The 11,515-nt window shown below is 44.2% G+C and overlaps 1 pseudogene; it reads right to left on the bottom strand.

The window, feature by feature from the left end:
- Nucleotides 1–9,810: 9,810 nt before the first annotated feature.
- LOC121500972 lies at nt 9,811–10,544 on the bottom strand (annotated as a pseudogene).
- Between the last annotated feature and the right edge of the window lie 971 nt (nt 10,545–11,515).

Below are 11,515 nucleotides of genomic sequence, written 5' to 3'. Positions count from 1 at the left end.
GCAGGAATGACAGTGGCCCACAAGCTCCATGGTTGGGTGAATTCTTCCAGGAGCCCAGTGTGATCACCACTGGCCTCCTGCTGCTCTCCAAGGAGCCTGGTCCATCATTGTCATCCTCCTTCTCAACAGAAGACTTGACACAGAAGACACAATTGAGAAACCTGGAATAAGTGAGGGACCTGGATGGCAGAGGAGACATAGATTTTGTGGACAAACTATACCCACACCCCCCCAGGAGAGCACAGGAGTGACTGGTCTTTACCAAGGGGCCAAGGGCTGACATCTTCTCCTGTCTCCTTTGAACAGCTTTATTGCAGTAAAACTGACGTAAACTGCATATATTGAATGCATACAATTTAATGAGTTTGACACATATCTCTCCTGTGAAACCATCACCACAGCCAAGACAAGGAATGTATTACTCACTCATTTCCCTGTGCCCCTTTGAAATCCTTCCTCCCTGCCCTTCCTGCCCTACTTGGCCAACCACTGATCAGCTACCGGCAACTGTAGATCGGATTACATCTTCTAGAATTGTATATATGTGGAATCGTACAGTATGTGCACTTTTTTTGGTCTGCCTTTCATAACATCATCATTTTAGGCTCCTTCCGTGTCATTGCATGCATAAATTGTTCCTATTTACTGCTGAGTAGTAGTCCACAGTGTGGATATATTGGGACTACTACACATATAGCTCCTATGAATGTTCATGTGCAAGTATTTGAGTAAATATATATATTTTTAATCTCTCTTGGGTAATTACCTAGGAGTGGAATGGCTGGCTCATATGGCAGATGTATGTTTTAACTTTAAAAAACTGCCAAACTATTTTTCCAAAGTGGTTGAATCATTTTACATTGCTATCAGAAATTTCTGAGAGTTATAGTTGCTCCATATCCTTGACAACACTTGGTATGATCAGTCTTTCTAATTTTAGCCATTCTGGTGGGTGTGTAGTGGTATCTCATTATGGTATTAATTTACATATCCATAATAACTACTGATGTCGAGCATCTTTCCATGTGTTTACTTGCTATTTATATACTTTCTTGGATAAAGGATTTCTTCAAATGTTTTGTCTACCTTTAAAACTGGGTTGCTCATATTAATATAATATACAAAATAATTATGATTTAAATTATGTTCTACATTAAAATAGTATATGTTATATATTATAATTTATTACATATTATCTAAAAATTATATATTATATATAAATATAAACTATCCACCAAAAGGCTTATATTTCAAATATATATCCAAATATGTTCTATTCCCCTTTGGAATTTATTGACAAGTTCTTTGATGAATTGGCTGAAGGTAACGCCATGTTGAAATATCAAGGAAGAGACTAAAGTTTATAGTTTGCTTATTGGTGGATATATAGTTTGCAAATATTTTCTCCTAGTCTGTGACTTACCTTTCCATTTTTGTAGCAGTGTATTTTGAAGTACTAAATCACAAGATTTTTAGGCCAATATATTGATTTTTATCCTTTGGAGCCTGTGCTTTTGTGTACAATGTAGGAAGTCTTTGCCAAATCTGAGGCCACAAAGAATTTCTCCTATATTTTCTTCTGGTCGTTTTATAGTTTCAGTTCTTACATTTAAGTCATTGATCCACTTTGCTTTTTGTATCTGATGTGATTGAAGAGTCTAGGTTCATTTTCTTTCAGGATTCCTGGTGCTCTGGGTCAGTATTGTCTTCTCTCCACTATATTTCCATCTCCATGTCTTCATAAAGCCACCATCCAGTTCTCATCTCTGATGTCTCATAAGCTATTCAGCCTCTGACTTCCTGCTGTACACTCAAGCATTTGGTGGGTATAGCGTTCTGGGTGCCCTGGAGTTTCCAACTGGCGTTGATCAGGGAGGCAAAGAGCAGACACTATCCTTTTGAGGTCATTCCACTCTGATGGTTGTTTAGTTCTGGTGACAATTTGCCTTCCCTTACATCTGTCTCCTGCAGTGACAGCCAAAGGATCTGGAACTCCCCAGTGGGAGAGATAACTGCTCTTAGGGTTCTAAAAACCAACTGGAATCTCAACTAGCCTGACATCCTTGTTGGCACTTGGCAGCAACCCTTGTGTGTGGAAGGGAGGCAGCCTTGCTGAATGGGGCCAGCTGTTGCTGTTGTCTTCATACCACGAGTAGGCAAAGTGAAGTTTAATAACATTCAGTGACCTGCCCAAGATCACCCAACTGGCTCACCACAGAGTGCCTTAACCCCTGGGTCCAGAAAGGACCCAGACTCTCAGGCCAACAATTTCCACTCTCTCAAATGCTGCAAGTTGCATGTGGAACTTTCCTGCCAGGAAGACAAACTGCAGCCCTGTATTCTTTTATGGTTTCAAAGCAAAGCAACTTCAGTGAATGAAAGGTTTCAAAGGCATATTTAAGGTCTTGGGTGCAAGTGAAAGAACTAGGTGTGGGAGAAGCTGGTTTTCCCTTTGTCACATGGATCTGGGCTTTATTTTTTCTTCTTTTATTGGGTCCAGAGGGAAGTACTCCTGTAGGGTTCACATCACTGAGACTGGAGGAAAGAAAATAGGGGCTGCCTGATGTGCATTCCCTCCGGTCCTGTATGCAGCAGGCCCTCCACAGTCTTACTGTCCACATCGAGACCCAAGTTTCTCAGCCTGGTATCTTCAGCCTGGCCCACCTCCAGCCTCAGCCCTTTTTACCTGGCCCTTTCATCTGGCCTCTGTCCATCCAGCCAGGCTGGCGGCCTCAGGGATATACACACCCTTTACCCAGTGTATGCTCTTCTCCTCATCCCTCAGTTTTGTGTACATGAGTACCCCTGCACTTGGTCCCCCAAAAACCAGCTTACATTTCAGTTTCTGTCACCTTGATGGGCCTGCTCTTGCCCTGGCACCCTCAGAGTACTAAGCCTGTCTCTAAGGCTCAGTTTTGCAGAACCTCTTCCCCCATGGCCTGAAACTGGTAATTAGGCCTCATTCCACTCTGCATAGCTTTCCTATGTAACTTATCTCCTTACCCAGATTGTAAGCTTTTGGACATGGACAGGCCTGAACCTTCCTCATTCTATTGTATCTCCTCAGCACCTGGCATCATACCCACAGCACAAAATCTATACAGATTGCTTCGGTTTGATTTTCCTGGATCTGAGTCTTGGCAGGAAGGTGGTAGGTTTGCCGGCTGCAGCTTATAGTTTTCCTATGAATTCTGGGAAGAAATGGTGGCATAAAGATGCATACCACTGTCAAGGCCCAGCAAAAGACTGCTGTCTTTTGACCCAACAAAAGCAGCTTGAGCTTCATAGAAGCTGGTGTTCACTTCTGAAGGTGAGAGGAGTAAGAGGGTCCACTGAAGAGAAGTCCTAAACTCAGAACCAGCCCTTAAACCACCCAAGAGTATGCCCATAGAAACTTCTCTGTTGCTTCACACAGGGAGAGAGCATGTGGCTGGGATAATTCACAGCATGGGTATGAATGCTCTATATGACAAGCTCCAGGAGAATGTGCCCCATCCTCCGAGCTGTGCTGGTTGGGAAAGAATCTACTTGGGTGCAACTTCTACCTGTCTGCTTGAGCTGAATTTAAAAAATTCAAAAAACGTGCCTGCCATGCACCATAGAGGGTACTTCTGGGGATGACCAAGCATGGTCCCAGCCCCCAGGAAACTCACACCCTGGCAGGCAGGTGACACATGGGCACACTGAGCATGATACAAGTCCTTGACAATCACTAAAGGCAGGAGTTCTTTCCTGAGGAGGAGACATTTAGGATGAAATTTCCAAAAGGATGGGGTTGGAGAAGGAAATTTCAGGAGGAGGTATTGGTGTGAGCAAAGGCAAGAGTTTGGATCATGCAGAGCATGTTCAGAGAACAGAACAGTGAGCATTGGCTGAGTAGAGGCTGGGATGGGAGCTTGGGACCAGTCTGTATAAATCCTTGAAAACCAAGAGTCAGAAAATAGAATGGTGGTTGCCAGGGACTTGGGGAAGGGGGCAGTTGTCTTTTAACATACAGTTTCAGCTTTGTAAGATGAACAGGGTTTGGGAGATGAATGGTGGTGATAGTTATCCAACAATGTGAATCTACTTCAATGCCACAGTACTAAACACTTAAAAATGATAAAATCATATATTTTATGTGTATTTTACCACAATTGAAAAAGAAAAAAGAAAAACCTTGAAAGCCATCTTAATGCTTAAGGCCATGGGATCTCTGAGTCAGACAAGCAAACCCAGGTTTGTTGCTTTATAGTTAGGCAATCTGGGCAAGTTAATTCATTTCTCAAAGCCTGTTTCCTCATCAATGAAACTGGGGTGATGTTAAGACCAGCTTGTGGAGTAGCTGTGAGGAACAATAAATGAAGGTATTGCTGTGCCATGAAGTTGTTAATGCAGTATCTGAGTCTCTTGCCTCCAGGATCCTAGCACTGCTGTGGCCACCAGAAGGGGCAGGCTGTGAGGCCTGCTAGTGTTCAGACATCTAAAGTGGGATCTGTGTCAGGAAGTAGTGAGGATGCCCTGGGGATGGAGGGCGACTTTCCATAGCCATGTGGAGCGCTGAACAAGACCCAGGTCCATTACACACACACACACACACACACACACACACACACAGGTGTGCGCACAATATGATGTTAAATCCGGGCAACCAGGACACCTGGGTGGCTCAGAGGTTGGGTGTCTCTGCCTTTGGCTCAGGGTGTGATCCTAGAGTCCGGGGATCGGGTCCCGCGTCGGGCTCCCTGCATGGAGCCTGCTTCTCCCTCTGCCTAGGTCTCTGCCTCTCTCTCTCTCTCTGTCTCTCATGAATAAATAAATAAAATCTTAAAAAAAAAAATCCGGGCAGCCCGGATGGCTCAGCCATTTGGCACCGCTTTCAGCCCAAGGCATGATCCTGGAGACCCAGGATCGGTCCCATGTTGGGTTCCCTGCATGGAGCCTGCTTCTCCCTCTGCCTGTGTCTCTGCCTCTCTCTCTCTCTCTGTCTCTCATGAATAAATAAATAAAATCTTTAAAAAATATATGATATTAAATCCATTATCCTATTTGGTGGTTTCTGTTTTTCTCATCTTTTTTCATGTTTCTCTTTTGGACTGATTTTTTTTTTTTTTTTACTTTTGTCTTTTTTCTCCTCTACCACTTAGAAGTTATATGCTGTGCTTCTTTTTCTTTTTCCTGTTAGTGGTTACCTAGAAATTACTGTACACATACTTATCAAGGTCTAGTTACCTTACTAGACTAGGTAAGGTAAGTTACCTTACCTTCCTCTTTGGTAGTGCAGAATCTTAAAACATCCTAACTCTATCCCCCCCATTATTGTTTTGTACTTTAATTCTGCTTTGTTTTGCTATAACCTCCCAAGACCTGATCATCATTATTATTATAGTAAAAGCCAATGTTTGTTTGGCTTTATGCACATATTTACCACTTTTTTTGACTCTTCATATGCTCTTATATCTTAGATCTTCCATCTGGGATCATTTTCTCTCTGCACAACATACCTTCTTTACAATATTCTTTAATGAGAATTCCCCCATTGCATATTCTCTCAGTTTTTGTTTGTCTGAAAATATGTTTGCTTTGTGCTCCCTCATGGAAGATGTTTTCACTGGATGAAGAATTCTGAGTTGTCAGGTCCCTTCCACCCCCAGCTTCTAACTGTTGCCATTACTAAATCAGCTGTTAGTGGAAGATATACTACTTTTTCTTTGCTTTTCTCTTGCTCTCTCTTCCTCTCTGTCCCTGTCTCTGCCATTTACTCTATGTGTTTAAGCATATGTTTCTTTATTATCTTCTTCCTTTTTAAAATCTTGCTGAGGAGAGCCTGGGTGGTGCAGCTGGTTAAGCGTTGGGCTCTTAGTTGCAACTCTGGCCATGATCTCAGGGTCCTGGGATCCAGCCCCACATCGGGCTCTGTGCTCAGTGAGGAGTCAGTCTACTTAAGAATCTCTCTCCCTCTCCTTCTGCCCCCCCCTTCCCCACACTCCCTCTCGCTCTTAAAAAAATAAATACAATCTTGCTTGAAATTCCTTGAGATTCTTAACGTCTGTGATTGGCATCTCTTATCAATTCTGGAAAATTCTCACCAGTATTTCTTCAAGAATTCCCTGTCTCCATTTTCTTTTCTCTTCCTAGAACTCCCACTAATCATAGGCCACTCTTCTCCATGTCTCTAAACTCTTCCTCTATATTTTCTATCTTTTTAAAAATACATATGTTTATAGCAGCATGCTTCTAAGTAGGCAAAAAGGTAGCAACGATCCAAATGCCCATCAAGAGATGTATGGACAAATAAAAGTAGTAGTGTCCACACAATGCAATATTACCCAGCCATTGTAAGAGTGATGTACTGACACATGTTGTAACATGGATCAACTCTGAAAACTTTTATGCCAAATGAAAGAAACCAGATACAAAGGCCACATAATTGTTTGACTTCATTTATATGAAACATCCAGAATAGTCAGATCCACAGTGAAAGTAGAGAGAGCAGGGAGTGACTACTAATGGGTATGGAGTTTCTTTTTGAGGTAGTGAAAATGTTCTTAAATTAGGTAGTGCTGATGGTTGCACAAGTCTGTTAATACGCTAAAACCTACTAAATTGGACACTTTAAAAGGATGAATTTTGCAGTATGCAGTACGTGGATTCCATATTTTCCATCTTTTGGTCTCCCTCTGCTCATTCCTCTTGCCTTCTTTTAATCCATCTGTCAGTTTGCAAATGGTCCCTTTAGTTAAGTCTAATCTTGCACTGCGTTTTAAAATTCCAATTATGCTATTTTTCATTTCTGGGAGTTCTGTTTGCTTCTTTCTCAGATCTGTTAGGTTGTTCTTTATAGTTTCCTTTTTTTTTTTTTTTTTTTTTTTTTTTGCAGATATTTCCAAGCTCATCTTCTATTTCATTAAACATATTAAGTAGGGTTGCTTTATAATCTGTGCTTGGTAATTCCATCATCTGAAGGTGTCGGGTCATGCTTGCTGTTTGTTGTCTCTTCTGGTTCTTGTTCGTTGTTTCCTTGTGTGATTGGTTATTTCTGGGTTGTACCACTCAGTATACTGGAGAATTTAGTAATGGGTATTTGTTGAGGCCTGGGATGAAGATGCCTTCCCCCAGAGAAGATTTATACATCCTTCGGCCAGGTGTCTCAGTATATTAGCAGTGCAGAAGTACTTTGAACTAAGTCCATGATTTGAGGTGTCTTGAAGCACCCCAATGATGTGAATTTGGCCTGCTCCTCTGTGTGAAGATCAGCTGGTGGCCTAACTTCAAGACAGCCCCACCCCCTTCTTTTGCATTCCCTGGGTAGAAGGCCTTTTAGGGTGCCAGCTTAATCTGGGAAGATCTTCTGGTAGATTCCTCACCTGGGACAGGTCCTGAGTTTTGACATTTGTCCACATTGCCGCTCAAGGCCATTGATATGGAGGTTCATATGTGCCTGTATCAGCAGACGCCTAGAGAACCAGAAGAACTCTGGTATTCTTTCCTTCTCTAGATTGTTGCCTCTCCTTCCGTTTTGACCTTATTCCTTTCTGCCTTGCCAGTTCGTCAGTGTTCTCAGGAAGGCATTTTTCATGTTTCATCCAGCATTTTTGGTTGTTTTCAGCAACTGTATTCCCCAAACAGAAATTGGCAGATCTTCTTATGCTATTTGACTTTGAATAGGTCACTTCCCTTCCCAGGAGAGGCACTGACCACCAGCTCCAGTGCTGGGGAGCATGAATTCTCTTGGGGAGTCTGGACTGCGACCTCAGTAGTATCTCCCGAAGTGCCACCATCAGGCCTGTGAGGGTGTTAGACTGCAGTTGTTTGGGGTGACTTGGTTTACAAGCTGAACCTCTGAGAAAAACTTTCCCCCTGGGTCTAGGAGGCCACTGGTGAGTGTCCATTCCCAGAGGAACTGGTTTCCTGGGGGCAAGGTGCCAGGAGTGTCCATCTCTACCCTGGGAAGCTGGAATAAGGGATTCCCCTGGGGGCTATACAGGCTCTTCCTAAAGTTAATTCTGACCTTTCTTCCCTATTCCATTACAGTCCCCCCACCTGGCCAGCCCAGCCAGTCCAGGTTACAGCAGCTCTCCCTGACACCAGAGAGTTTTAATGTGTTTCCAAGGTCATTGGCACTGTTTTCTGTGGATAACATTTTCTGTTTAATAAGAATTCCCAAAACTCAGAGGACACTGCAGTATCCTGTCCCCTTAGCCCTTTTGGTGTTGGTTAGGGAATCCCCTGTCCTTTCCTGAGCTTAACTCAGTCATTCCTATCCTTATGGCCCTTATACCAGTTCCCTGGGAGGTGAGGTCAGTCCCAGCAGGCTGGACACAGTCACTCTGACAGTGTGCATTACATAGTCCCTGCCCAGAGATACCTTTCTACATTTCAATTAGGTAGGGTGGACACCAGGTTGGAAATTATTGCATTGGCTATGGAGCAGCCCCGGTCTGGAAGAAAGAAAAGTTCTGTGACCCTAAATCATTATAGACTACATTATAGAATGCAACCACACCCTTATCAAATGTACTTTTTGCCATTTTGCCCACATATGTGTATAAAATAGCCCTTTAAATAAGCTCAAACAGCTAAAAAGAAAAGGTGCGGGCCTTTACAAAATGGAAAATGAGATTCAAATGCAGATAAAATGTATCAATTAAGGAGCCCTAGTCAGTCCCTGGGCTGCCACAGTTTATACCTTTAGAGAAAACAACCATCCTCCAAAGATTAGGCTACATCCTAATTATCCAGTGGGGATTTGGTGTGTCTTTGGAGAAACACATTTTTAAGGGCTTTTAGCATGAGCTATCTCCAAGAAATTCCCTGCAGAGGCAGAGGGAGAATGAGACCAGGGCCAAACAGGCACACATTCTTATATCAAAAGGCAAGCATCACTGCATTTTTTTTAAATCTGGGAATTTCTCTGGAATTCTTTGAATAGCAAAGTTTGTACTTCTTTTAAGCCACTTCTTATCTCATCATAAGATATTTCTCTGAGATTTGCTCATGTTTTCTTGGCCTGGGCTGTCCTTTTGCCCTTTATCTGCCTGGCAAACTTGTTTATTACTCAGAGACTATTCGAGCAGCCCCTGCCCACAAAGCCTTCCCTGACCCTTAATACTCCCAGTAGAAAGACAAGATCATCTAATTCTGCTGGAGAGTGAGATGTGAATGAGAATGACATGAACCAGGTGCTATTCCCACTTTGCTCCCGGTACACCTGTTCTGGAACATTCTTTGATCAGTTCATAGAGCACTCTGAATTGTGTTGTGTGGCGTCTATGCTGTGAGACCTTTACCCTCCCCTCACTTTCCACATCCCCAAGCACCCTCACTGGACCTGGCTTTCAAGCTTTGAGGGTCAGTGAGTGTCTGAAAGCTGACTTCGAGCCTCCATCTGGTAAGTATTCCATTTCTCTTCCTTGAGATATCTAGTACAGGGCCCCACATGCAGCAGGTACCCTAAAAATATTTGTGAAATGAAAGACAGGAAGTGAATTACAGACCCTTTGCAATGGAAGATACTGAGGTGCCGAGAGTCTTAGTAACTTTTCTAAGCTAGAGTGTGTGGGCTTTTTTTTTTTTTTTTTTAGATTAATACTCCCTTTTAATCAGCTAAAAAATTGCCAGGCAGCCCACAAAACAGGATTTGATTTAAGACTAACCCACAGAGTTAGTTGATGGTGCTGGGACCTGCTGGACCAGGTCATCGTAGTATTTTTTAACCAAATGTCAAGAGCATTAAGAAGGTCTGGGCTAGAGGTGCAAGGTGTGCAGCAACAGCTGTGGAACCTCCATGATGTGACTGCACATCTCCATCCTCAAACATTTGCAGAGTGATCACAACTGAGAGGGGACATAGCTGTAGATGGGCATTCCCAGGGCTCCAATATGTGCGCACAGTGACTGGGTGGGGGGGCAACAGGAGTTGGGGAGTGGATGGTCAACAGGATACCTGTTGGCATGGCCATAGTGGTCCCAGATACCATGCTCATGGTGATGCCATTGCCTCTAAGTGGAGGGATGAGAGCAGGGTATACTATCGCTAGTATGCGGTTGGGCTGCAACACTGTGATATGGTGGATGGGGTGACTAGGCGGGGCATACTGGTGTGTGTCGTACTTGCCTTGTGCATAGGGGCTCTGCTGGGGGTAGGCACTTCGCATGGGGTACAAGCAGTCTGGGAAGGGTTGGGGAAAGAGGAATATGGTGGCACTGCCCTGCTGGTGGGGGAACAGGATACTTTGTTGTTGTTTTAAGATTTTATTTATTTATTCATGAGAGACATACAGAGAGAGGCAAAGACATAGGCAAAGGGAGAAGCAGGCTCCCTGCAGGGAGCCTGATATGGGTCCCGATCCTAGGACCCCAGAATCACGCCCTGAGCTGAAGGCAGACACTCAACCACTGAGCTACCAGGCGTCTCAGACAGAACACTTTGTAAGGTATGCCAGGAGTGTAACCTGTTTGGGAGCTGCAGCTTCGTAGCCTATGGGGAACTCAGTTGGATAACTAATTCCTTTGGCATTTGCATAGGGAACCCCGGAAGAACCAGGGCTCTAAACAGGATTCATGATTTCAAAAACTGTCCACATGCTCCAGTCTGCATCCAGCTCTGCTTCCCTTGGGCCTCCAGTGGCTGGTCTGGGCCAAGTAAAGCACAGCCAGAGTTCCTCTGCCATACACCTGCCCTGGCACCAAGCGACCCTGAGCTGCATGTCTGACCTTGGCACCACCTCTAAAGTATGTGGGCCTAGGAATGAGTTTGTGGGATCTTTCTTTGGGATGCCACCTTGAGAAACTTTCAAGTGATGTGACATTAGAAGGCCCATCTCCAAGGGAAGTGCCATGGGATACCTTCTAGGAGAGGCTGATCTTGCGTAAGCCCTTTGGTGGGAAACCTGTTACTAAACCAGCTTGGATGGAATCCAAGACCAATGGGCTCATGGCTGGTTCAGCTCAAGAGTAAATAATGGGATCAGCCCCAGTGGTATCACTTGCATTTTTGAAAGAACTTTTTCATTTATGATCACCTGCCTGTGGCATCAGAAAATAGTTTGATGGTCATTGAACAAATGATGCATTTCTGCCTTGGGTCCAGGCTTGTTACCCTCTGGGCAGTGCCTCTGGCTCTTGGCTGTCCTTCCTCTCCAGTGTGCTTCAATGGTGCAGGGACTTTCAGCCCCTGGCACACACATGTGTCTCTAGTTACCAACCTAGAAGCTTGTGGGGGCATTATTTCTGGGTATTTATCCTCCCAGGTTTGATCCCTGAAGAATGATCTCCCTTGGTGGCCTTAGCCTTGGCACTGCTCCCTGATTAACCAGGAAAAGTAGGAGCTCTTTTCCACCTGTGTGGCCCAGCTCCCAATATAAAGACCAGTTCATTCTTAGGCTACAGCTGAATGGGAACACCAAGGCTACAGGGCTAGGTGGAGAAAGGGTCACCCTTATACAGTCATCCAGCCAGAGGCCTACTTAGGACCCCTGAAGCCATGGAAGAGGGGTAGGCCTGGACGGCTGGGCAGTTACCCAAGGCATCATGA

Source organism: Vulpes lagopus, chromosome 10 (assembly GCF_018345385.1).
Source record: "Vulpes lagopus strain Blue_001 chromosome 10, ASM1834538v1, whole genome shotgun sequence".
Classification (NCBI taxonomy): Eukaryota; Metazoa; Chordata; class Mammalia; order Carnivora; family Canidae; genus Vulpes; species Vulpes lagopus.
Note: the sequence above shows the minus strand (reverse complement) of the source record. Positions and strands in the feature narration are given on the sequence as shown.